Raw genomic sequence first — 27,336 nt, 5'->3', positions numbered from 1 at the left:
GCCACCAGCCAACATCATAATGGCATCTTTGTCTGTTCTTCCCTCCCCCCCCCCCCAACCTCTCTCCTCCTGTCAGCCAAGCAGGACTCTGGCCTTTCAGTGGACACAGAGAGCTCTGGGAGGCTGTGGACCCCTGGGTCGGGGTCGTAGGGACACCCAGGCAATCCCTGCTCCTTGAACGTCCCTAGTTTTCTTTGGGGAAAGAAAGAAGAAAAAAAAGATGCAGGCTTGCGAGATGCTTTCTACTGCCTTCCTCTCCCTTAGCTCATTTTGGCCTCAGAAAGTGAGTGCGTTTGCGTGTTCAGTTAAGTGAGGGAAAGAAAAATCCAACAAAGCCACACAGGCCACCCTAAGGCATCCACGGAAACTTCAGCTCGGCTAATTGCTCCCATATGTCCTCCTTTCAGAAAGCAGAAAACAGGGAAGGCCGCTTCATCGTATTGATTTTAAAGAGGCTGGGGGGGGGGGAGATGTGGGGGGAGGATGATCACGGTCTGGTCCCACAGGGGCGTCCGGGCACCGTCCCAAGGGAGCGGACCGCGTCCAGGGACCGTGCGCCGAGATCCCACGGGGAGAGGAGAGAAGGGGGCGGAAAGGCGCCCGCTCCCGGGCCCCGCGGAAAGTTCGCGCGTCGCGCCCCGGCGGGTCGGCGAAGCCGCGGCCGCTGCGGGCGGGGAGGGGCGCGGGGGCGCGGGGGCGCGGCCCGGGCAAGCGAGCGAGCCGGCGGGCGGGCGCGCGAGAGGTAGGTGCCTTCGGGAACACGCGCAAGGGCGGGGATTCGCGCTGCCAATGAGGCCCCGGTGTGGGCCGAGCGAGGCTGGGGGGGTGGGGGGGACGGGCCGGAGCGCAGCGCTCGCAGTGGCAGCTGCGGGAGCCGAGCTTCGGGAGCCGGAGAGGCAGCCGTGGATTTGCCCGGCTGGCCGTGCCCCAAGGCCCAGCCCTGGGGGTGGGGAACCGCACGGAAGAGCTGGAAACTTTCCCGGCAGGTAACTCCGCTGGCTGCCCGGGCGCCGCCACGGGCCTCCCTGCGTCTCGGACACGGCTAGGCGCCCGGGGTGCGGCGAGGCGCGGCGGAGAGGGTCCCGGGGAGGAAGAGAGGGTGATGGGGGTGAGTGGAAGGCGTGTGGGAAAGTTTCCGGAGCGCCCCCTCCTCCGCCGGGCACACCCGGGAGCTTTCCGGGGATAGGCACAGACATGTTGGGCGCCTGGGGCCTCGGGCTCGGCGCCTTTGGGGGGAGCCGGCGTCTTCCCGGTGCGGTTTCCTCTGCGCCCGGCCGTGCGGATCCGGGGTCCGGGGAAGCTGGGGCATGTGGACGTGCTAGAGTTTCGCGACCACCCTCTCTGGGCGCGCAGTCTCGCCCACCTTCCCGCCTCTACGGGGGGCCCGCCTGGCTTGGCCGTGCCGGGTGCCTGGGCTGGGCCGGGTGCCTGGGCGAGGGAGGCGGGGGGCCAGGCTGGCCGGGCCCCGCAGTGTCCCGGGTCGGGGTGGGTGGGGGGGGTGGCTGGCGGTGCGCGGGTCGCGAAGTTGCGGAGCGAACTTCAGCCGGGGGTACCTGGTCTGGCCGGGCTCTGCGCCCCGCTTCGCCTCCTGCTGCACTGCCATCCGCATATGCACGCTGGTTTCTTTTCTTTTTTTTTCTTCTTGGTGTGGCTGAGATCGGATCAGACCTTGATTTCTTCTGCTGGGCAAGACCGGGGTGGTGCTCAGCTTGTGGGTCCCCTTATTCGTGGGCGCGGAGTGGTTACTTTGAGAGGACGTAGCCGGGAGCAGCCTTGTTTTTGGAGGACCTTGGGGTGCAGGGCGCAGAGCCGGGGGGGTGTGTGGGGAGCTCCGGGGCTTTGGCGTGGCGGCTTTCCGGAACGGTTTCGGGAGGTGGGGTGGGGTGGGAAGGAAGCCCTAGGCATTGTGTGGCGGGTTTGCAAACAGAAAGGTCCCTGGACCGGCGTTCTCCAAACTTCTTGTGTGAGGCTCCGGGAGGAAATGCGGCGGTGGTCAGGTACCGATCCGGCGCTGCAACCGGAGGGAGCCGGGGGGGGGATGGCGACCGGTGGTGTTCTTTCCCGCAGCCCCCCTGGGCTCACCCCCACCTCGTTTCCCTTCCCCCCCGCCCCCCGATCTCGTCGTCGGGAGGGATTGGACGCGAATTCCTAGCTCGGATCCCTGCTGGAGTCCACCCGGAGATGAGGAGGGCACCTTCATCTTGAACTTGACCCCAGCGGGAGCGTCGTCCCTCCCGGCGGGTTTCCAAGGTGGACTCTTAAAATGCGAGATGCACGTGGGACCTGCGCAGGAAAGAGGCTGCTGGTTAGGAAATCTTGGAGGAAAGGGCTGGGGAGGGCTGAGGTCGCGAACTCTGGAAATGCCAGACACGCCAGACGACCGAAGTTTGTATGCATTGGGGGCGGGGAGAAGAGCGGAGAGACTCGATCAGTTGGCACCGCGGGGTGGTGTTTCCCTGTGGAGGGAAGGAAGGGAGCCTGCCTCGCTGTCTGCTTTCAGCTGATCCGCTACTCCCCCCCCCCCCCTCCTTCCCGGGTCATCTCTATCCCTGCCAGGCTGGCACTCCTGGGACCGGGGTGGGGTGCAGGGGGCGGAGGGGAAGGAGGGGAAAGCAGTTGGGAAGCTTCTCTGGCCAGCCTAGAGGTATTTCAGATCTGCTGCTACTGGGAAGATGCCTGGATTTTAACAGCTGCTGCTTCATTGCTGGGAATGAAAGAATTTATGAGTGACTGAGGGGTGCTCGTTGTGGCAGTACTTGTGTGAATGTTTTACTCATCTCAGCTACTTCAAGAGCTCACACGGACCTTCCCTCCCTAGTGCTGGAGTCTGCAGAATTTGCCTCAGCTGGTATCCTTGGTGGGTTTCAGTCAAACGACATCATCCATACATACTGGTAGTTTCACAGTGAGAAGTGTTGGAGTAAAGGAAGTCTGCTATTTGACATCTTTCGGGACTTCCTCCTAGGGTTGTTCCGGATACCTGCCAAGCCAGTGCCATCCAGCCTTCCAAGCTGCTGTGATTTGCCAATAAAGGATGGGAAATTGTGTCATCCATTTTAGTGGAAGCAGGAAAGTCCAGAAATAAATTTAAGGTCGCGTTCCATGACCCAGTCTTTTAGTTCTGGTGCCACAAACTTTAACTTTTGCTGGACTTGGAAGCAATGGTTTTCCTGCTTTCTTCGTTTAACCACCAGAATGTCTAAATTATCATAATTCATGTTCACCATGGAGCTAAAACAACTGATTCATAGTCAGCCTTTTTCTGCTTCCTATCATGGCCAAAAGAACAGTTTGTCTCTTTAACCACACACAACTTATTTGATGCCATAGTGGGTTTTTGATACTGGGTGAATGAGGGCACAGTTTTTTGTGTTTTTTCTTTTTTTTTTTTTTTTTAAAGAGACAATGGAATTGCTTTAATTAAATTGTCCGTTTTTAGACATCTTTTCTGAGTTGATGATTCTTTATCTCACAGAGAACATTAAACCGCTGTCCCTGGGCTAATAGAGCGGTAATCCATATTATAATGAGGACTGCCAACATAGCTGGAGGTTAATGTTATGTCGATGTTTCCACTAGACATTTTAACCCAATTATAAGGATTTTATTGCCAGTAGGTTGTGGGTAGGATTTCATAGCTAAAGAAATGGCTTTATTTTCCTTTTTCTGATGAAATTTTGGCTTAACTTGTAAGTTTCAGGAATTAGTAATACAAGCAAAGTAATATGCATATACATATACATACATACACAATGTACATACAAGGGGGATTTGTGTCTCTAGAATAGCTTTGTTCAGAACTGTCTTTTACATGCTTATTTCATTGGTGGTAAAACTCCCCCCCTTCCCAAGTTTGTGAAAGTATTTGTCATACAGTGCTGGTTTGCACGATTATCCCTAAAATGGAATTAGCTAGCAATCCTAAAAGTTCTGTGACTCTCCAAGAGTTGGAGAAAGATAGGACTTTTGGAGCCTGTGTTGTGGTGTTAGAAGAGTGTTTATAAAGGGCTTACTTACATATTTTACTCCTGAAATTTCAGCTGAGTAAACCAAGGCCTAGGAAGTTACATGGTTCAACCCCATTTTCTGTGACGGGTGAAGTCGAATTTGAACTGAGGTCTTCTGTCTCTGCTCCCTTTTGAAGATCTCTTTACTTATGGAGATCAGCTGTGAATTGGCCAAACTCCGACAAACAGACTACCCTTAACATGTGGTGGTTTCTCACAGTCTTTCATTTATGGGTTATTTTGGTTTCAGAACCCTAGGGTTAATACAGATTCTTTGATGTGAAGGATTAAAAACAGTTCACTAATAATGGTAATAAAACTTTCTCCCTAGGAGAGTTCCAGAAAGTCACATACCTCCAACTAATCATTTGTTTATTTCCAACTTTTTTTTTTTTATTAAGTAGGCTTCAAGGTCTAATATGGTTTATAATCCAGATGTATAACCAAGACAGCATTCTTAGCAAAATCACTTGTCAAATCTGCCTTTAAAAAAAAACAAATTAGAAATGTACATGTTATTTGTCTTTTATCTTGATATCACTCAACCTAATTACAAAACCAGGATGAATATACTTTTTGTACCTGTATGCTTGAGTTCTTTCTATTGATGACTGGATAAGTCTAATTTTGTAGCCCTTTCTATGTTAAATAAATCTTTCCGTCCTGTTTTTGGTTTAATGGTAAAGAAGGTGTATATGGCAGGGGGCCCATTTTTACTTTGTCTTTTAAATGTTTACTACATCTTGGTTTCTGGTTTGGGGGGCATAAAGTGCAGGTGGACAATCAATTTGGGAGCTGGGCTGGATTTTCTTTGTGTGTGTGTGTGTGTGTGTGTGTACACACATGTATGTGATGCATATACATGTGTACCAGTATTGGGGCTTGAACTCAGGGCCTAATGTGTATGTGTATACATGTGTACCAGTGTACCAGTACTGGGGCTTGAACTCGGGGCCTACGTGCTGTCCCTTGCCCTTTTCCCTCAAGAGCCTGGTGCTCTACTCTTGAGCAACAGCTCTACTTGTTTGTTTGTTTGATGGTTGGAGATATGAGTCCCATGGATTTTCCTGCTTAAGCTGGCTTTGAGCCATGATCCTTAGATCTTATCCTCTTGAGTAGCTACAGGTGTGAGCCACTGGATTACTTTACTTTGGGGGTGGGGGGGGTGGAAGCAGTGCAAAAGATGGAACTCATGGCCTCGTGCATGTCATCACGTTAATTGTATTTAATACCACTGAGTGTCACACCCTTTGTCCCCTGGATTTTATTGAAAAAGTTCAAAAATGAAATTCTGTGCTAAGCTATAAATTCTTTTCTGTTTTTGCAACTGGACCATCTTTAACTTTTAAAATTTATTTTTGGAGAAATATCTTCTTAAAATTGTAAGCAGTGGGATTAATGCCTCAAAAGGGATGTTGAGTGGCTTATGCCTGTTATCCTAGCTACTCTGGAGGCTGAAATCTAAGGATTACAGTTTATAGCCATCTAGGGCAGAAAAGTCTGTGAGACTCTTTGTCTTCAAATAAACAGCAAAAAGCTAGACGTAGAAGCGTGGCTCAAGTGGTAGAGTGGCAGCTTGGATGGAAAAAGTCAGCTGAGAGCGTGAGGCCCCAGTGGAAAAGCCAAGTGAGAGTGTGGGGTCCTGGGCTCAAGTCTGTGTAGCATATCTCTCTCTCTTTCCCCCCTCTCCCCCCCTCTCCCCCCTCTCCCTCCCTCTCCCTCCCTCTCCCTCCCTCTCCCTCCCTCCCTCCCTCCCTCTCTCTCTCTCTCTCTCTCTCTCTCTCTCTCTCTCTCTCTCTCTCTCTCTCTCTCTCTCTCACACACACACACACACACACACACAGAAAAACCAAAACAATCTCAGAAGAAGATTTCCTATCAATATCCAATGATTAACTGGAAAGTGTGATGCATCTGAAATTTCTGCCATTTCCTTAGGAAATGAGAGAAGAGGAGAGCTATGTGAAGCACTATTTGCTTGTGAAGTTGAATGACTATCAGTGCTACAAAGAGGAGGAATGGCTGTTAGGTGTTTAGTTGGGGAACAGGTTTTGATGAGGCTTTCTGGACCCTTTTGTGGAGAGAGAATAGGTTTCTCCAGCTTTTGTTTTGCTGTGTTGCTGATGAGGGCTGTCATTCTAGGGTGGGTATTGTCTTTACTGGCTTCCACAGGTGTGAGTAATCAAGGAAAATAACATCTCATAGTCGGGAATGACAAGGGCAAGAAAAATATTGGCAGAGATATAAAAAAGTTCCTGGATTTAAGCACAGATTTGTGCGATGTATTGGTTAAAAAGAACTGTTCTAGCCACAGTTGTAAATAGATATGAATCCTGTACATTCAGCCATTTATCCTAGAGCCTCAGTGACTCAGCCCCTTCCTGACCACACCCAGCACACCTAGGGTGACATGGTTTTGATAGACAATATTGGGGGTGGGGTGAGGAATTCTTTAAGAAACACTTGCCTATGATCAGTTGCTTGAAGAAACATGAGATTCTCTTGCCATTTTTGAAAATGTGAACAAGATGGTTTAGAATATAGTATATAGTGCTGTGATAGGCTTCTTCAATCTCATGTCTTAATTCTTTGGCATAGTTTCAATGGCCTCTTGATATATTTATTGAATATGTCATAATATATTTCATCATTCACTTTGACATTTATATTTGATTGGAAAGAAATCTTTAGGACCTTTGGCTCAAATGACATTTACTTATGTTGTATCACCAGGGCCCAGTGCAGTGTTCAGCACTTAGGGGTACTTCGCTCCTGGTAGATGCAAAAACTCATACCACTAAGAAACTGTCTTTTTGTCCTTCCAATATCAGAAAACCTTGGAAAGAACCTGGATTGGCCTGATGCCAGCCAAAGAACAGTTGTACTGGCAGCTCCCATTAGACCCACAAGAGGAGATGGTGGGGAGACGAAGTATTCATTTTACAAAGGAAAAGATTGTCATTCTTGGGAGAGAGATATGTAGGTAAACAAAAAGAACTGGCCAACAAAGTATATTTCCAAAAGTGGTATTGCTGGTCATATTGACATACAAATATGTGAAAATATATAAGTATATTTAATGTTCTTGTGATGTACACCCTGAGAGAGTTTGAGAGAAGTAGACTTGTCCACATTCTGCAGGCCTTTGAATTCAGCACACACAGACATTTGCGTACGGGCGTACTGAGTTACTGCTAAAAACTTGAAGCTGTTCGTTATTCCCATGTAGTCCATTATATTCCTCTCATTGTCATGCTTTTCTCTAATTACTTGAGATTATTAACATTAATTATTAATGCTTATTGAGTGCTTGCTCATGTGGAGCTAGATGTGTGAGTTAAATATAAATACTTGTCTTACAATCATAGTGACAGCTATATCTGTATGGTTACCCCATAATAGTGCTTCATGTTATGGCCCTCCTTGCTTCTTGTGGTTTAAACCAACAATTGTTTTTTATTTTTTGTTAGTTGTGGGGCTTGAACTCAGGGCCTGAGCACTGTCCCTGAACTTTTTTGCTCAAGGGTAGTGCTGTACCACTTTGAGCCACAGTGTCATGGACTTCCTGGCTGGACTGGCTTCAAACCATGATCCTCAGATCTCAGCCTCCTGACTAGCCAGGATTACAGGCATGAGCCACCAGAACTGGCCCAACAATTGTTTTATTTGCTTTGGATTCAGAAGTTAGAATTGCCCTCAGCTGGATGATTCGTCTGCCTGGCCTGCCAAGATTCACTCATAGCTTTTCATAGTTACAGAATTCATTGAGGGAGCCATTGCTTTCCAATGTTGTAATAACTTACAACATTACTTGCTACTGCAGTTCTGTTTTTGGTTTATCTTGGCTGTGTACTTAAAGGTACTCTGGGTGTGTCCATTATTTTAGTGAGTGAACTGTGGACCTGGGTGCTGTCCCTGTGATCTTTAGCTCAAAGCGAGTGCTCTACCACTTGAGCCACAACGGTACTTCCGGTGGTTTATTAGAGATAAGAGTCTCACAGACTTTCCTGCCGAGGCTGGCTTTGAACTGTGATCCTCAGATCTCAGCCTCCTGAGTAGCTAGCATTACAGGCGTGAACCACTGGCAACTGGCTTAGTGAATCTTAAGCCAAGACAAATACCTGTTGTGGGTGACTTGATTAATATTCAGGTGTAACACTTTTGGGGTCCTGCCATATTGGGAACATTAGGTAGTCAGCAGAGGAGAAATTACATAGAATGCAAAGATCAAAGGTGCTTAAGATCACAATGACTTTTTTTTTGGTGCCCATCTGGAACTTGAACTCAGGGCCTGGCACTGTTCCTGAGCTCTATCTGCTCAAGGCTAGCACTCTAACTTGAGCCACAGCTCTACTTCCAGCTTTTTGGGTGGTTAATTGGAGATAAGAGTCTCATGGACTTTTACCTGGCTTTGCACCTCAGTTCTCAGATCTCAGCCTCTGGAGTAGCTAGGATTACAGGTGTGAGCCTCTGGTGCCTGGCTCAGAATAACTTTTTAAGCAGCCCTAGGACTATGTGGTTCAGAATCTCTCTGATTAAAAAAAATAATTTTTTATTATGCTTAATAAGACAGTGATCCAAAGTGAAGTATGCTTGATACTTATCTGTATATATGTAATTTTGTATGTATATGCCTATGCATGTATACATGTATATATCTGAGGTGTACTGACTGATGTATTTAATATCCTCCTGTCACTTACCTATGTGAGGTCACCTGGGGAAAGAGGAGACATTTTATGACTTAGACTTGATATTGGTATTCTCACTTTTATTCTTTCCTGATAATATGAACTCTATCCATTTAAAGAGATTTGGGGGTCATACTATCTATTTTAATTAAACAGACCCTCACAAGGGGGCAAGTGACTTAAAAAGATTTTTGCAAAGTAAGTGTAGAATAATGCTAATGCTATCCTATTAGAGTATCAGGAACAAGAAAATATGTGAATGTGTGCATATGTGCCAGTAGTAGGTCTTTTATGTTTTTATCTGAGACTGGGACTCTAGCCAGATATCTGACACTTATGCTTATTGCCTGGTGCTCTACCACCTGAGCCATGCCTTGAACCCCAGCCATGTGTCCAACCCCTAGTACTGGGTCTTGAACTCAGGTCCTCATGTTCTCATTTGTGAAGCTGGTGCTCTATCACTTGAGTTACACCTCTACTACTAGCTTTTTGCAGGTTAGAGATAAAGAGTCTCAGATTTGTCTGTTTGAGGTTGGCTTTGAACCTTGATCCTCAGATTTCAGCTCTTAAGTAGGTAGATTATAGGCATAAACCATAGGTGTCCAGTTTAAAAAAATCTTTTTATAAAATGATGATACAATGAGATTTTCTCATATTTTGGCTTTGTGTTATTAATAACAATGAACTGAACATATTGTTTTGAATGTTTTTTAAAAAATGAATCCAAGCCTGGTGGTACACACTTGTAAAATCAGTACTTAGTAAGATAAGACAGGAGGATCATGAGGTAGGCCAAACTAGATATTAATGTACACACATGTATTTTATAAACTGTGTATTTTCTTTGCAAACTGTCTACAATTTGTATATCAAGAATAACATTTATTGTTTTTACTGGTTGGGCTGCATGGCCACTTAGAGTCAGTCATTGTTTTTGCAACTTGCTGCTGATACAAGGACAGATAGGAGTGGCTGGCCCCTGTTTTACTCCTAGGTGATAAGGTTCTATGTGACCTGGTTCCTGCATCTCCATGGTACTGGAACTTTCATGATTCTTTGGGTTTTAGCTATAATATTGCTTTCTCATGACATTTTTCTGATTTTCCCCTTCCACATTTCAGTGGTTCTCTCAGCATTTACACCTCCTAGTGCTTTGCTTACACACACATTATTATTACATTAATTATAGTGCTTTGGCTTTTCCCCTCCCTCCCTCCCTCCCTCCCTCCCTCCCTCCCTTTCTTCCTCCCTCCCTCCCTCCCTCCCTCCCTCCCTCCCTCCCTCCTCTCTTCCTTCCTTCCTTCCTTCCTTCCTTCCTTCCTTCCTTCCTTCCTTCCTTCCGACTTGAATTCAGGCCCTTATGCTGGTTAGGTAGGGCCATGTCTCACGGCCTCCAGTTCTTTACAAATAAGTTGTCCACTTGCTGGTTTTGTTGGTGGGTTGTAGGCTTTTTGATGATTAGGAGCCCTCCCCTATATTGGTCATTAAAAAACAACCACAAAAACCCAACTCACCTGTTTGCCCTTTGAGAGAGGCAGAACCCTCAGTATTCAAACATTACTTATTTACTCTGAGAGTTCTCTCACCTGAAGCTATTGGCAATCTCAGGAAAGCAGAGAACTCTGAACATAAGTTAGAAATTAGAGGTCAAGGAGATTTTGAGTGAAGAATCCAAACTAGAATCATTTTCATTCCAGCATTGTTTCTTTCTGTTTAAGTTTTAAAATAATTAACTGAAAAGTAAGATTAATGATTGATATATGTATGCATTATATAATGATTGTCACATGGAATTAATGAACACCTCTATCACCCAACTACACTATAATTTTGGTTCCCTGAAACTTTTTCATCTTACTACTGAAAGTTTATACCTTTTGACCATTTTCTCCCCATTTCTTCACTCCATATCCTTGGCAAGTACCCTTCTGTTCGTCTATGATTTTGGCTTTTATTTTAGATTTCATGCAAACACTTTACTACTTGAGCTACTTCTCTTTTTTGCCCTGTTTTTTTTTTTGTTTGTTTGTTTGTGCTGATTTTGGGGCTTGAACTCAGGGCCTGGGCATTATCCCTGTTCCATAGGGAACTGATTCCCAGAAAATTAACCCATGCTATATAGTGAAAAAAGGTTCCATAGACCAATAAGTGGGAACATTGGGTTAATCAAAGTAAACTGGACATTTTTTTAATTGCAGGATTTTTGAGCAAGTTCTGATTAATGTTCATTCTGAATTTCTTTGAGGGGAAATAGAGTACTCATTATTTCTCAAATGCATGTAACTGTGGAAAGTACTTTTTACAAAGCATCTTTTGGCCAGAAACCAATGATAGCTGTTCTGCTTTTGAAATATTTTAAAGCAAATCTCAGATACCATGTAAACTTCGGTATGCATTTCTAACTAAGTGCTTAAAAAGATTTACTCCCTCATTATCAAGTAAAATGAGCAATTAAAAAAAATCTCACTGTCCTTTGTTAGCATTTTGCTTTTTGGAATCAAGATTTAGTCAAAGTTCACATATTGCACTGTGGGTTGTTGCTGTTGTTTTGTTCCTTTAGTCTTTTTAAATGTAGAAAAATATGATTTTGTTGCCTGCGGTCCTATCCTCTTTTAAAACTTATAGGACATCCTGTATTGTACATTTGTGTCCTTGTGTTGCTTACCTTGTCTCTTTGTATTTCTCTGAAATGGAGGTGAGGCTTAAAGGCATAATTCAACTCAGAGTAGAGAAGTTTTGGTAAAAATAGATTCTAGATTATGTTTTTTTAACCCCTATTATTTGGGTACAGGCATTCAAGTTTGGAAATTCATAGATGTAGCTTAATCTTAGTGTAAAAAAAAATAGCTTGGAATTTGTTTGGGAAGCAGCTAATTAGAATATAAAGGAGATGTCACTTAAATTTATTTTGGGTGTGTTGGCCTTGTTAAATAGTTATAGTTTTCAACATTGTGCATCTTAAAGACTATAGATGATATGTCACAGGTAAAGTGTCTTGGCTACTAAGCACAGTTTGTGATTAATTTTAATTCAGAATGACAGGATATCTGAGTTGAAATGACAAAATACTGTTCTCTAAAGAATTTGTTTTAGTATAATTAGGAATTCACATTAATTTGACTTTTATTGGATACTGTTTTTTTTTTGTGTGTGTGTGTGTGCATGTGTGCACGTGAGTGTGTGTGCGCACCTGTGCCTGTGTGTGTGTGTGCCTGTTCTGGACTTGAACTCAGGTCCTGGGCACTGTCTTTGAACTTATATGCTCAAGGCTAGCACCACTTGAGCTACACAACTTTCAGTTTTCTGATGGTTAATTGGAGATAAGAGTTTCACAGACTACTTTGTTTCCTGGGCTGGCTTTGAACCACGATCCTCAGATCTCAGCCTCCTAAGTAGCTAGGAGATTGCAGGTGTGAGCCTCTGGCAACTGGCTATACTAAATACATTTTTAACCAAATATTTTTCTGATAAATATGCTAATGCAAGAACATAAATTTAAGGACACCCACAGGGAAGTAATTTTATATGTATATTGTCTACTTTGAGCCATGCTTCCAACCGTTTTTGCTGGTTACTTTGGAAATAGAGTCCAGCAGGCTTTTCTACCCAGACTGGCCTTGAATCTCAGATCTCTTGAGTAGCAAGGATTAAAAGTGCCTAGTTCATAGATACTCTTTTTGTTCTGCTTATCAGAGTAGTCTCAAACTCCTGAGTTCAAGTAATCCTTCTGCCTTAGCATCCTTATCCCTCAACTGTTACTATGCTTGTGTGTTGCTATGTCCAGCCCATCTTATTCTTTTGGGTTCTTTTTGTATGGTTCCAGGAATCAAACTCTAGGCCTTATACATACTAGATAAGTGCTTTACTATTGAGTTATGCCCCCAGTCCTAAAATCATGATCTTTGAAACCATGTGAACTTGGCTTTTATATATGACTCTGGCAATTTACTTGTTCTGTTTGTATATCTGTGAAATGTGGTCAGTTGTTTCTGATTCCTAGAATTAGTGTCAAGACCAAAAATGAAACCCTGTAAACTATTTACTACCATAATTGGCTTAGAGCCTCTTGTACCTACCATCTTTTACTTTAGCATGTTATTTATTTATTTATTTATTTATTTTTGTAGATAAGGGTATTGCTTTCTAGCTCTGGTTTACTTTGTACTTGCTAAGTGGCTTATGAGGGCCTGTAACTTACTATCCTTCAGCATTTACTCCCTGATGTTGGAAGTACTGGTGTGTACTGCCACACCTGACATTCTTACCATATCTAAAATTCAACTTTCTGGGTCAGCTCTTAAATAGAAGTTTTTACTTGTTGTGAGTTTTTAAAAATTTGTTCATCTTAAGGTTGTTATTCTGTACAAAAGTCCAATAATACTTTGGTTTCAAGATAATCTGTATAGGTATGTATACTTAAATAAGTAGATGCCAGTAGGGCATGGTTTGAGCAGACAGTGGGATGGTTTTATATGATGATTTATAGAGAAGGACTGGAAGGCAAAAAAAGGGGCATTGTATTTTATTATTGGCCCAAGAATATTATTAATAAGCTGTCTGTCTGGTTTTTATGAAAATCAGTATGTAAAGAAATCTATTTACTTACTGAGACTATGAGAACATGTGAAAATCTCTAGACTTGAGTAGTGTTTTGCTTGAATGTGGTTTAGAACAATAAGCTTTATTTTATTTAGATGGAATAAGTCTGTACACCATACTCAAGTAATAACATACATGTTTATTTATGAACAGGGCTATTGCCTGCCAAGAAAGCAGGCTTCCCTTAGAGAGGTCCCAGATTGGTGGGGGAGAGATCCTCGCAACTGACTTTGTACCTTGTTAAAGACCCATGTGGAACTGGGAACGTATCTCATGGTAGAGCACTAGTATTGGCAAGGCCCTGGGTTGAGTCCTCAACATCTTCCACCCCCAGACAAACAACAAACCAAATACTAAGACCCATGGGAAGGCAGAATGAATATGCTCTGGTTTTAATAGGAGACATCAAGGAACTGTTTAGAGACTGCTTGGACATTTGGGGTTTTGCATTCTTGGCATTGATGAGTAAACCAAAAAGTGTTCTTCTGTCAGTTGTCTCTAAATCTTGGGCAAGCAGGGTTTCAGCCAGAGAAGGGGTCATACTGCTTCCTGCCTATGAAGTTGTCCAGTCTTAGAGACTGAATTTGATTCCTTAAGGACATTCAGGTCCAGCTGCACTTGAGCTTTTTACACTTTTCCTCTAATTAACAGTTTTGTTGGTCTCTTCCTTTCCCAAATATTTTGTTTATGTAAGAGGAACCTTTTCATCTGTCCATAGCAAAAATCCAGCTGGGAGGAATCAAACAGCATGATTTCATGCCAGTTCTATAAGGACAGTGACCAGTTGCTAAGCCAGTGGAATTTATCAAGATTACACTTTCACAGGGCCTTTTTGCTTCTTTTCCTTTAGAGCCGACTTAACTAGTTTAGGGAACATATTGTCCTGATGAATTGTTGGAGGTCAAAAGTTACCAGGAAGGTGTTAACTGCTTGACACTTAAGAAACTATTTTTATTTGTAAAGTATGTTGTATGCCTTGCATTACTTTTTCTAACCAATACTTATTGAGGGCTGTCATTGTATGCTCCAGAGTTTGAGGCCCAGGGTTGTGTCAGTCTCAGAAGACTAGACATTCAGGAGACTGCTGCGGTAGGAGAGAAGAGAAGGAAGAGGAATTGCTGGTACCTATGCTAGAGCAGGCTTCAGGGAGCAAAGGGAGGGATGAAGCATGCATAGGATTTTGCCAGGTGGGCAAGGAATGAGGGGTTTTCAGGATGAAAGGAGTACAATGAGCAGAAGCTAGGAGGCATGAAAATGCAAGTCATGTTTGGGGGTTGTGACTAGAACAGACGGTGCCTAGCATTTGGGTACAGTGGTGGGGAGGAGAGAGCCAGATTGCAAAGGCCTTATGTGCCATGTGCCAGGCTAAGTGTGGACTTGATCCTGTGAGCAAGTGATAGCTGTCAAAGGCCTTTCAGTGGAGAGATGAAGTAATCAGATCTCTGTTGTTGGAGCAAAGCCTTGGCAAGCGATGATATGGAGGAGAGGAGGTTGTTGTGTGGACAGGTGGGTGGCAGGGCTCTCTGAAGGAGGCTTTGGAAGTAGGTCAAGTTCAGATGATATTTGAGGCCTGAGCTAGTGAAGACAACAAAACCTTCTAGTGTGTTTTTAAGATGATTACTTCATGGAATTTTAACAAAAACAAACTAAACCTCCATTTTTAGGGTGCTGCTGTCATCCTTGTTTTACAGTGAAGGAAATGGCTCTCACACATGATTTGAAGGATTTGAACTCTGGTTAATTGTCCTATGTCATCGTACTTCCAGAAAAAAATTCCAGCCAACTGAATTTTTTGGATCAAATCAACTTTTATTAGCAATTGATGAAGTAGGCAGCATCTGTTCTACAAAGACAGGAGGTCTACAGGCAGAGCTTGAAGGTAGCTTGAACAGAAGCAAGAAAACCACACCATGAGGAAAGCAGATTAGTTAAGGTCAGGTAGCCTTTCTTGTGTGGTTAAAGCAGAAGAGACTTTTTCTTAGAGTGACTAGGTGCCTTTTGATTGGTTGCTGTGATTTATGTTTATATTTTGAAAACTGTCTTGTTGGGGAATTTGCTCATTTTTCTTCTGTCTCTGTTCTTTTCTCTGTCTTATCCTTCTTAAAAGATCAGATCTTAGAAGTAGACAGTTTAGGTTTCATTTTAGTGACATGGAATCTTAGCACGAGGGAGCCCATTTTGGGTTGGTTTGTTGGGCCTACTCTAGGAGCTTGATCCAAATCAATGACCTCCCATAAGTTTTAGTTAATGAAGAGGAAAGACAACACAAATAAATAGTAGAGATGATTTTTTTCAGTGAAATGGAATCTTCTAGAATAGAAAAGGAATACTTGGAAACCAACTGAAGGCAGTTTCCAGGTCGGGCAGCAAGGTGTAGAAGATGATTGACACTGTAACTCAACTCTTACCTCTGGAGTGGGGGGGTGGAGTTTGGGGCCCTCAAGGATGTCAGTTGGAAATGCCTATTAGGTGGCTGGAAATTTGGTACTTAAATGACATCTAGCTTTCCTGTAGGAATTCCTTTACTGGGATTTAATTCTGGGGAGGTGTGGATGTAGGACTTCTGTGGGTCAGAGTAATCACACAGGATGCTTCTGTAGAAAGATCTCCCTGCCTTTGAGCTGTTTTCTATAGGTCTGGGGTAGGACTCAAAAATCTACATTTATATCAGGTTTCTAGACTGAGTAAGACAAGTTACACTGGGATCCTACATTGCGAGAAGGTTTCATTTTAAATGGTCTAGGATATCTATTAATTTCAGTTCGTTTCTGGGAGCTTTTGATGGCTTTTCAAACAGAATGACATTGATGAACAACACAACCACAAAACCAGCATGTAGGAAAAGTGCTTATTTTTAGGAACTCGCCTGCATCTATATCCTGCTAACGAGGCATTTTGGTTTTTCGATTAGCAGTCAGAAGTAGCGAACCCTCAAAATTAGGTGTGTTCTTCAGAAATGGACTTTTGGGAAGAGATTTCAAGTGAAATTAGATTCTTGAGTGTTTTTCTTGACTTTACAAAGAGGCTAGAGGAGGTTTGGAATCCTGAGACATGGAAAATGAAGGGTCATATTCTGGGACTGTTGGTTTGCCTAGGAATGGGCGGATGGTTACAACTCTTGAAAGGGGTTGGGAGGGGTTGTAGCTCATAGGTGGAGTACTGGCCTGGTATAGTCATGTCCTATGTTGCTCACCAGGAAAAGACATACTACACAGTTCCAAGTTCAATTTCTAGTGCCATCCTCCCTTCACCCCCCTTCCAGTTTACTGGAAAAAAAAAACCTCACCAGTTTGGAAACTTAGACCATTTGCTTATAATTAGATATAACTAGCCTAGGCCTATCTCCTCTTTTGTCAAGTATGGGGAGTACAGGCTTTAAAGCCAGACAGCCTGAGTTGAAGTCCGTGAGGCCCAGTGTGATTTTGGGCAGATTACACAGCCTCCTGGAGCTTCTGAGAACTTGAGTTGCTGGTATTCTCAAGTTTTTAGAATTTGGTGGAATAGAGTCAAACACCTGACTTGATTTGGGGAGGCAGGTGAGGCCTGTGTGTCTGCTCATTGAACACACATTGCTTTTCTGCAAGCATGGTAGAGCTGTGTGTATTGCTTACCTAACACATCTCCTTCACGCTTGAGAAGCCTTCCACTCACTCCTGTGTGGCTGTGGCTGATAGGAGTTGATAATGGAGTTTTTGGTTTCAGCTTTTGTCTTTCTTGAGGGAATCTGGTTACCTTTAAGATAATTTTTGCCTCTTTATCAGTCCTAGCCTATAAGGTTTGAGTTCATTAACTGCTTATTTTTCTCAGGTAGGAGAGCGAGGTGGAACTTCTTATGAGACTTCCTGTCTCTATAATACAGTACTAGGCTTCTCAGCTCCCAGCTCTTTTCTTTAGTCCTCAAGCAGACTGGGAAGGAGGGGCAGGGCTAGAGGAAGTCTTACTTACTGGTTGGTTTGTTCAGTTAGCAGCAGCCTATGGAGCCCCTAATCTGTGCCAGGCTCCTTGCTAAATGCTTATTCTTTATCTTACTTTTCCTCAGTCCCTCCCTTTCCTCTCTCTCTCTCCTTCCCTCTCTCTCTCTCAGTTTTCTGGTATTGGGCTTAAACTCAGGGCCTTGTGCTTTTATTTGCCTTTTCCATTAAGCCTGGCTGTCTAACACTTGAGCCACATCTCCATTTCTGGCTCTTTGGTGGTTAATTGGAGATGAGTCTCAGATTTGTCTTCCTTGGCTGGTCTTGAACCACTAATCTCAGATTTCAGGTTTCTGAGTAGCTAGGGTTACCAATGCCTGGCTTTCTTTTCTTCTTCTTTTGGTTGATTGTGGGGCTTGACCTCAGGGCCAAAGTGCTATCTCTGAGTTTTTTTGCTCAAGACTAGCTAGCACACTACCACTTTGAGCCACAGAGCCACTTTTGGTTTTCTTGTAGTGAATTGGAGATGAGTCTCATGGACTTTGCTGTCTGGGCTGTCTTTGAACCACAATCCTCAGATTTCAGACTCCTGAGAACCTGGAGTTACAGGTATAAGCCATCAGAGCTAGGCATGAGTGCTCATTATTTTCTTGATTCACTTCTCAAAGACCAGGAGAGGGTGCAGGTATTCTCACTTGTCCCCAGTTTGGAGATGATTTTCCATATGTCTCCAGGTCCCATAGTAAGCTAACCAATCTGTTAATAATATTTTTTTTTAAAGACAGGAAAACAGTCTTTTGGGAGGGTGGGTTCCAGAAGGAGAGGGGAGAATGAACTGTCAGTGAATGAGGATGGTCATTGTACTTTAGTTGCATATATGAAATAGAAAAATGACATCTGTTGAAATCGTTTTAGAAGGAGGGGGTAGGAGATAAGGGTGAAAGATGGAGGGTGTGAGTTTGATTGAGATACATTGTATGTTTGCGTGTACATGCCATACTGAAACTCCCTTGTACTACTAATGTATGCTAATAAAAAGTGAGGTATTAGAAAGTGAAACCTTTTTTCTTTTTTTTAACAAAACCCTTTTTTTGGGTGGTACTGGGGTTTTGAACTCAGGACCTGGCACTTGCTAGGCAGATGTTCTACCACTTGAGCTACTCTTCTAAGTCCTTTTTGTGTTGGTTAATTTTTTGAAGTAAGGTTTCACTTTGTGCTTGGCTGGCTTGGACTACAATTTTCTTTCTTATTTGTGGGGTAAAGATGTATGTTATGATAGACAGCCATTCAAATAGATTTTATTTAACAACCCCTCAACCCCCCTCCCCCCCGCTTGTCTTGAATTGAGATTCTTGCCATCTCTATCTCCTAAGTAGTATTAGAGGCCTGAGCCACCATCCAGCTAGAATATCCTTTTTATTTTTCTGCCATTTAGACCTACATTCTAGATTGCTTTAGCTTACTTTGGAGTTGCTTTGCTTTGGAATGATGGATCCCTTAGATTGTCCATAATAAAGATGAAGCTGTTGTATCCTTCAGTTCTGTTGTATTTTGCAGCACATTTGACCTCCTCATTTTCAGCATCAGGCCATATGTGGAACAGCATTAAGAAAAGAGTAATGATTCTGGAGGAGAGCAGACTTGGTGACATTTCAGAACACCCCTAATGCCCTTGCAGAAGTTTCTTAACCTTAGGGCCTCAGTTTCTTCCACTGTAAAAGAGATTATGTTTATAGTAGATCTAGGGTAGGATTTGGCGTGCATTTGTAAGTTCCAAATTCTTGTGAGTATTAAGTTGTTTGAAAGTCTGGTAGTTACAAAGATGGAAAAGGTATTGTTTATTTTCTAAAGAACTTAAAGTAACTGGGCACTGGTGGCTCATGCCTGTAATCCTATCTGGGGGGGGGGGGAGGGGGAGACTGAGATCTGAGGATTTCGGTTCAAAGCCAGCTCAGGCTGAAAAAGTCCCTGTGAGACCCTTAATCTCCAATTAGCCACTCAAAACAAAAACAAAAAGCAAAAAAACCCCCAAAACTAGAAGTGGTGCTGTGGTGTGGCTCAAAGGGTAGAATGATAGCCTTGAGCAAAAGAGCTTGGGGACAATGCTGTGACTTTGAGTTCAAGCCCCATGACTGATCAAAGAACCCCTAACACTTACAATGTATTGGGCAGCCGGGTGCTGGTGGCTCATGCCTGTAATCCTAGCTATTCAGGAGGCTGAGATCTGAGGATTATAGTTCAAAGCCAGCCTGGGCAAGGAAAGTGCATGAGATTCTTATTTCTAGTTAACCACCAGAAAATCAGAAGTGGTACTGTGGTACTGGAGTTCAAGCCCCATGACCAACAAAAAATAAGGTATTGGGCAAGGCTGTCATACGTAAAATTATTCAATATGAAGATGGACCTATGATAGTGCTAGGGCAGAGCACAGGAACATTGATTTCTTCTGCCGGAGCGTTGAGAGATCTTGTCCTTCAAGTAAAGATTATACCTGTTTTGAAGGATTGAGTAAGAACTAATATACAAATGGGATGTGTTGCAGCACAGCTTGCACAGTGGATGAGAGTGTTCAGAACCATCCCCAGTCTGGGTCAGTCTGATGGAACTCAGAAAGTAGGCAGATCTGGGAAGTGAGGCCTGGAAGCCTGAGGAATGTCAAGTTCCAGTGAGCCTCATGGACTTTAGAGAATCTAGACTTGATTCGGTAGGTAATGGAATCACTCACATAGTCAGATCTGCCCTTGATTTTTGGGAATAGGCATGAACTTAGAACAGGAAGGAGGCAGGAAACCTGGAAACGCCTTCCAGTTGAGTTGGTGACTTGAACTTTGGCAATGGTAGTAAAGCTAGAGAGGAATATGAAAAGACAAAAATCAGGAATGATTAATTGATGTAGAGGGAGAAGGAATATAGAATACTGGTCATAGTTTCACTATAAGTAGTAGAGAGGGGAAATGCAGGAGTAGGAGAGAAAGAATACCTATAGATGGAGAGTTAGGTCTCCCATAGCCAGAAGTTTGAGACCTGTGACATGAGCCTGTGGAAATGAAGGCAGAGTTCAGTAAGAAATTAGACATTAGCCAGGGCTGGAGACAGGAGAGAATTTACAATTAAAATGCGCTATCACTAGTGAAATGGGAGGGATATTTATATGTAAATTTCTAGTTAAGATACAGAAGTTGTAGGATTTGCTAGACTAGAAAATCAAAATGTAAATGTCCGTGACAGAATAGAGTTATGCTTTTTTAATTCCAAATCCCCTGTTATATTGTTTGGCATCTATTTTATATTGGGGTTTGAACTCTGGGCCTTGTGCTTTTCAGGCTGCTACTCAGTTGCTTGAGTCATGCCTCTAGCTATGTAATTTACTGTTTTGTTTTTTTTGGGGGGGGGAGGAATTTTGTCTAGCAAAACTTTTCTGCTTGGGCTGGTTTCTCAAACCATCATCTTCCAGCTCTCAGGCCTCCTGAGTAACCACAGTTACTGGTATGAGCTACCTGTATCCCACTGATTTTTTTTTTTAAATGCAGGTCCTGAGGCTTTCACTCTGGGCCTGGATGCTGTCCCTGAGCTTTGAGGCTAACACTCAACTACTTGAGCCACAGCTCCACTTTCAGCTCTTTCCTGGTTAATTGGTGCTAAGAGCCTCAAGGACTTTCCTGCTAGAGCTGGCTTCAAACTGTGATCCTCAGATCCTAGCCTCCTGAGTAGGTAGGATTATAGATTTGAGTCATTAGTGCCTGGTACCACTGAATTTTTGGGCTTAGATTTCACTTTCTGCTTGGACACGCACCTGGACAGTCCACCTGTTTTAAGGCTTCCTGTCTTAGGTGGGATGACAAGCATGTGCCACCATGTTTCAGGTTCTATCGAGATGAAGTCTGGAGACTTATGAGTATTTCTGCCTGGTCTGATGTAATGGTGATCACTCTAATCTCTGCTTCTCCTATAGTCAGGATGATATGTGTATGCCAGTAAGCCCAGCTATTGGTTGGAAAAGAGGTCTTGTGACCTTTTCTATCAGTGCTGACCTTGAACCAAGCTGAGATCCTCTAAATCTTGATCTCCCAGTAGCTAGACATTTAAATGTGAGCTACAAGTGCATGGCCTCTTTGGCCAGTTGTCTCACATGTATTCTTCTAAGAATTTTTTTCAGTGCCATAAAGAAATGATTAATATACATGATCATGTGAGCTGGAAACCAAGTGGCAGAACATAAAAATAACCCATGCTACAGTGCTCTAATGACAATATGCAGACTTTAAGTTATTTCATACTCTGACAATAATACCATTCATGGGGGCTGGTGGCGATTAGAGTTTCCACCTTTCACATGCATTATTTCAGTTAGGATTAATCACGCCTCCATCTGTGCTCCCAGCAATTAAAATATTTTAAGAATTATAAATGTTAAATGATGCTCTGTAAATTTTGAAAAAGGATAGACTAAGATGGTGTATTTAAAACAGCAGCCATTCTTTGCGTATGCCTTTAAAAATATGCTCTAAAGTATGTTTGAATTATAGGGACTCTTGGTTGATGTGATTCTATGTTTTTCCCTATGTGTTTGTGCTTGTTTTTAGTGTTTAAAACAGCTGCTGTCCTGTGCAACATTATGATATTTCACTGTGCTCCATTTGCACCTCATCCTCATGTGCTGCTTTTCTTTTCCTTCTACCCTCCCTTTCCTTTTTTTTAGGAAATACTATTTTAATATCCCCTTCTGGCTCTTTAGATATCAGCACTATAACATTTATTTTTAACATTGTCCAAGTTCAAACCATCCTAATGTTCTCTATTTTTGTGGCAATACTGAGGTTTGATCTCAGGCTTGGGCTTGCTAGGCAGGTACTCTCCTACTTAAGCCATATCCTCAAACCTTTTTGTTTTGGGTCTTTATTATTGAGGAAGGCCTCTGGTTCATGCCTCAGCTAGTCTGCACTTTGATCCTGTTCTTGATGTGTGCTTCCAGGTGATAGGCATAAACAGGCATGCTCAGATTTTTATTGACTGAGATGGGAGTCTTGACAGTTTAAACTGCCGTCCTCATAATTTCAGCCTCCTGAGTAACTAGGTTTCTAATGTGAGCTACTGTGTCTGGCTGTTTTATTAGTTTATTTACTTATTTATTTATTTGAGACCAGGTACCCCAGGTGGGCTTTGAACTTCTGCCTCAGCACCCTGAATGCTGGAATTATAGGTATGAAAAATAATACTTGGCTAAAAGTTGGTATAATAAAGTTATTTATTTTAATTTAAAAAGTCTTTTTTGTGGGGAGGGGCTGTTGGGGATTGAACCCAGAGTCACTCAAGCATGTGCAGCAGATACTTTTCTGCAGAATTACATCATCCCCAGCCTTCCATTAGTTTTGTGCTTTCTATCAGAGCTGTGCTGTGGCTCATCTCTTTCTAGAGTGTTGAGTCTAGGATGACCTCTTTGTCATCAGAATCAGGGCAAGGAGAAAAATCTCAGCAAGTATTTTGGAAAGAATGGGTTGTTTTAGGCTTTGTGACACATTTTAACATAGAGCCAGTGGATATTTGGGTGCTTTTCAGCCAAGAGGAGAAACAGTATTCTTGAAATCATGCAGCAGCTATCTGTAAGAAAGAGCCTGTTCAAATGTGAAGTCTGTTATCCCAGCCCCATCCCAATTGTATTTCCATTATTCTTGCAAACAGAGTTTTCCATAGATTTTGCTGGGAAAAGATGATTCAGTTCCATTTAGAGCGACTGAAGAATAATTTTTTACCTTTTCGAGATGACTGTGAGCTGTCACGTGTTCTAGAAGATGATGAACTGGGTTCATTTTCTAGCTGCACCTTTGACAAACTGACCTCAAACAAATTGTGTCAGATATGTGGGCTTCAGTTTCTTAACAGTTACACAAGACTAATATGTACTTGGGCATCCACCTCTGCAAAGTCACTGTAAAATCAGTTATTAATACATGCAGAGCTGTGTGTATGTGTGTGTTGATGTGCTGGTCTGGGGCTTGCACTAAGGACCTGGGTGCTGTCCCTGAGGTTTTTTTTTGCTCAATGCTAGCACTCTAACACTTGAGCCACAGCTATGCTTCCAGCTTTTTGGTAGTTAATTGGAGATGAGTCTCACATCCTTTCTTCCCTGAGCTAGGTTTGAACTGCAAATCTTAGCCACTACCTGGCTTCATGCAGAAATTTTAAGATGAGGCCTAGCACATGGTAGGTGTGCACTGAATGCCATTGGTTTGTTAAAAGAAAGAAAGCCTGTGCAGAGAAGTGATAGGAAATGAGCACAGTTATCCAGTGTGTTGGGAGGGTCAGAGGAGACAGTTCTGCAGACTGCATTCTGATACTGGGCTACATATAAACGAATTGACTAAAAATACATGTTCTAGAAACACATCAGTGAAGTAACTATACAAGTGCACAAAGTTAAAGCACATAGGTGTCCATTGTATTATTTCTTAAAAATTGAAACAAATACTTCAGAAGGAGTTTGGGGAAAAATTGTTCATAGCAGTTAAAATATTTCACAGCCAGGGAGCTCTGTAAAGGAGTATAGTTAGAATGACACAGTAAAGTGTCTTTTTTTGTTGTTGCCATTCCTGGGGCTTGTACTCTGGGTTTGGGTACTGTCCCTGAGTTCCTTTGGCTCAAGGCTAGCACTCTCCCACTTGAACCACAGCTCCCCTTCTGGCTTTTTTCTCTGATTAATTGGAGATAAGAGTCTCATGGACTTTCCTGCCCAGGTTTTGAACTGAGATCCTTAGCTCTCAGCCTCCTGAGTGGCTAGAATTACAGGTGTGAGCCACCAGCGCCTGGCTCTTCTCTTTGTTTTTAAACTGTTTAGTTTAAAAGCAGTAGTCCACTGGAGGTATGATGCAGTGGTAGAGCACTTGCCTGGCCAACACAAGGCCCTGAATTCAAATCCTATTACTATAAAAATAAAGAACAATAAAAGCAGCAATCTACCTTAGACTTCATACAGGAGACCCCTCCTTATTTGCTGTTTTCCTCATTGTGGTTTTTGTTACTTGCCATCAACCATGATCTGAAAATAGTAGTCTGTGTTTTGATTCTTATAAGGAGAAAATACATTCCTGTAACTTTTACTATAAAGCAAACTATAAGTCTGTAAATCAAACTTTTTACAAAAGAGGACAGTGGAAGGTATCTTTTGTGAATAAGGTGGAAATACCAGGTAGCATAATTGTGTTTATGTTCCTTTTTTTCTCCAAAGAATATATATATCTTATTGATACATTTACTCAGTGCCCCAGTTCTACGTGAAGCCCTTTGAAGAGTATATATGTAGAAATATGTATGCACATAAAATAAGGTTGGAAGAATTTCGGGTGATAGGACTGAACAGTTTTCCTCTTTTTATTTATTTATTTTTATTTTTTATTTTTTTGGGGGGTCTGTTTGTGGGGCCTGAACTCTGGGCCTGGGCGCTGTCCCTCAACTCTTCAGCTCAAGGCTAGCGCTCTACTACTTGAGCTACAGCGCCACTTCTGGCTTTTTTCTTTTTGCTTATGTGGTACTGAGGAATCAAACCCAGGGCCTCATGCATGCAAAGCAAGCACTCTACCACTGAGCCACCTTCCCAGCCCAGTTTTCCTCTTTTTAAAACCTACCTTTACACCATTTTACAGTGATGTATTTTATAGTTTATAGTCTAATTAATACAAAACCTTTTCTTCTATTGCCTTTCTCCTCTTTCCAAGTTTTTTTTTTTTTTTTTTTTTTTTTTTGTTGTTGTTGGTTGTGGGGGCTTGAATTCAGGGCTTGAGCAATGTCCCCTGAGCTTTTTTGCTCAAGGATATCATTCTATCTCTTTGGGCCACAGTGCCAATTGTGGTTTTCTGATGGTTATTTGGAGATAAGAATCTCATGAACTTTCTTACCTGGGCTGGCTTCAAACTGTGATCCTCAGATCTCAGCCTCCTGAGTAGCTAGGATTACAGGTATGAGCCACCAGTACCTTGCTGCAAGTTTTAACTTTTATGTTTTCTTATTAACTTTTTTGGGGGGTGACAGTATGTTGCTGTTTACCCCAGGCTGACCTTGAACTCAACTCTGCCTCTGCCTCTTGAGTGCTGGGATTACAGTATATGCCACCAAGTCCAGCTTTCTTGTTGAAAAAAATTAGTTTTTAAAGTTAATTCCTAGAAATCCACGTCCAGGAATTGAAGAAGGAACTGATCAGATTTCTTTTTTTATTTTAATCAGTGATGCTAACAGTATGATTACATTTGTTTTTAAGTTTGTTCAAATTTATTAAGCCACTCTTAAGTGGAAAGCTAACAGCTTTGGAGCTGGACAGAGGTGAAATGCCATTTCTAAACTGGAGTGGAGCCTGTATTAGCTCAGCAAATACTCTACCACCAAGTTCTGAGTAGCCATTGGCCTGTTGGGAAGATAGAAGGAGATGCATGTGTCCATTCAGTGTTCAGCACAAGCTAGTTCTTCTCCAGCCCTCACAGTTGTGACAGAGCTGGCTAGGTGTGGCACTGTGGTATGGATGTGAGGTCATCCTGGAGTTCTCTCTTTTCCTGGGGACTGACCTCTGGCAGTGGAGGTGACTGGCTAGCGGGCTCCGTGTCCAGTACTGAAGATTACTACACACTGAGAGTTGGTTATTGCTGCCTGCGGTTGAGCTTTTCAGTGTACTAGCTGGCTTCCCTGTGCTTTTGTTGCTATCTGTCACAAAGCACATTTTGTCAGGGTGGGATGCAAAAATCCATAGTGAAATGTTAATCTTTGATAATGGAGAACTGGGCAGTTTCCTTTGTACCAAATGTGCTTGAGGCTAAGCAGATCCCACAGGCAATCTTTCCTGCCTTTCAGCCCTCTGTCAGAGGGGTAGGTGGAGCGATGGGATACTTGGAGACATTAATGGAGGCACCTTGTCCCTGTCACCGATCATGATCTTAGGTTCTCAGAGAATGGACCAATAAGGAGTCTTCCAGAGGGGTGGTCTTAATAGTGTCTGTCTCCATTTTGTTCCTTTTCCTCCATTCCCATTTCAATCATTTGCCTTCATTTCTCAGAATCCTTCCCCAGTTAGCCCCTCGTTCCTCCCTTATATGTAGTGCTGTACTCCAACTCCTGCCTTTGAGGTGTTCCCCACAAGCAACATCTGACTTAAGGGATTCCTCATTTCCTTTTTTACTGTTTTGGGTCTTTCCTGCCTAGACCTATCCTGGATGATATACAGAGTTGAGTGTGCAGTTGGTTGCTCATTCTGGTTTTCCTCTTTGTTGGGGCCAGCACTTCATATCTTGTAGGAATAGTCTGTAAAGTTTCCCATATGGCAAACAATCTTTTATTTAATTTTAAATAAATGAGTACAAAAAAGGAACTTTAAAATAATTTGGTGTATATCCTTCTTTCAGTATTTTTTAACAAGATATATGTTAAATGTGCATAGTTTTTGCTATATAGGTTAATATACATATACAGTGTACACTGTACATATACAATGTATACTATCATATCAGTATGTATTCTTAGCTGGATATAGTGGTGCATATCTGTAATTCCAGCTATTCAGGAGGCAAAGGTAGCAGGATTGAGAATTTAAGGCAAGCCCTGGCAAAGGTAATGTGAGCCCAGTCTGAAAAGCAAAGTACAAATACAAATGGGCTTGGGCATGTGGCTCAAGTGTTAGTACCGTTGCCTAAGACCTATGAACAAGATACTGGGTTCATTCCTCAGTACCATAATAAATAAATATATTATTCACATGATTCTTCAAGATTATATAAAATTTATTTTTCATCTTGTTCAGTATGACAGTAATTTTTAACTATTATTACTGAATTTTAAATAATATTGTAATGCACATTGGTCTTATAGTTTTGTTTTTCCTTCATTCCTGGGGTTTGAACTTAGGGCCTTAAATTGGCTAGACAGACAGTATACTGCTGAATCCTTCTAGTCTTATTGAGTAGCATCCAAAATTAAAGTGTTAAATTGACTTAACTGTTTCTTTAAATAAATTAATTTGTGGGTTCCATTCATCTTACCAAGATCTAAGAATGTCTATAGTCCAGAATTGAGCTAAGTGTTGTCCAGAAGTATATAAGCATTATAGAGCAAAGGATAAAGCAAAACTTATATACTGATAGGAAATGCTGTTAG

The 27,336-nt window shown here is 42.7% G+C and overlaps 1 protein-coding gene across 10 annotated transcripts in view; it reads left to right on the top strand.

Moving 5' to 3' along the window:
- The first annotated feature begins 867 nt into the window (after positions 1-867).
- The window catches only part of Tanc1 (tetratricopeptide repeat, ankyrin repeat and coiled-coil containing 1), a 229,141-nt gene continuing 202,672 nt past the window's right edge, over positions 868-27,336 (top strand). For 8 of the 10 annotated variants that reach the window (XM_070022615.1, XM_070022628.1, XM_070022620.1 and 5 more), the window contains exon 1: positions 868-986. The gene's annotated coding sequence lies outside the window, so the exon portion shown is untranslated. Of the gene's footprint in view, positions 987-1,089; positions 1,109-1,911; positions 1,998-27,336 lie in introns of those variants that run through there. The other 2 variants (XM_070022604.1, XM_070022593.1) reach the window with 2 other exon arrangements.

This window comes from Dipodomys merriami, unplaced genomic scaffold (genome assembly GCF_024711535.1).
Source record: "Dipodomys merriami isolate MVZ:Mamm:240054 unplaced genomic scaffold, mDipMer1.0.p SCAF_1, whole genome shotgun sequence".
NCBI lineage: Eukaryota > Metazoa > Chordata > Mammalia > Rodentia > Heteromyidae > Dipodomys > Dipodomys merriami.
This window is presented reverse-complemented; position numbering and strand designations above follow the sequence as displayed.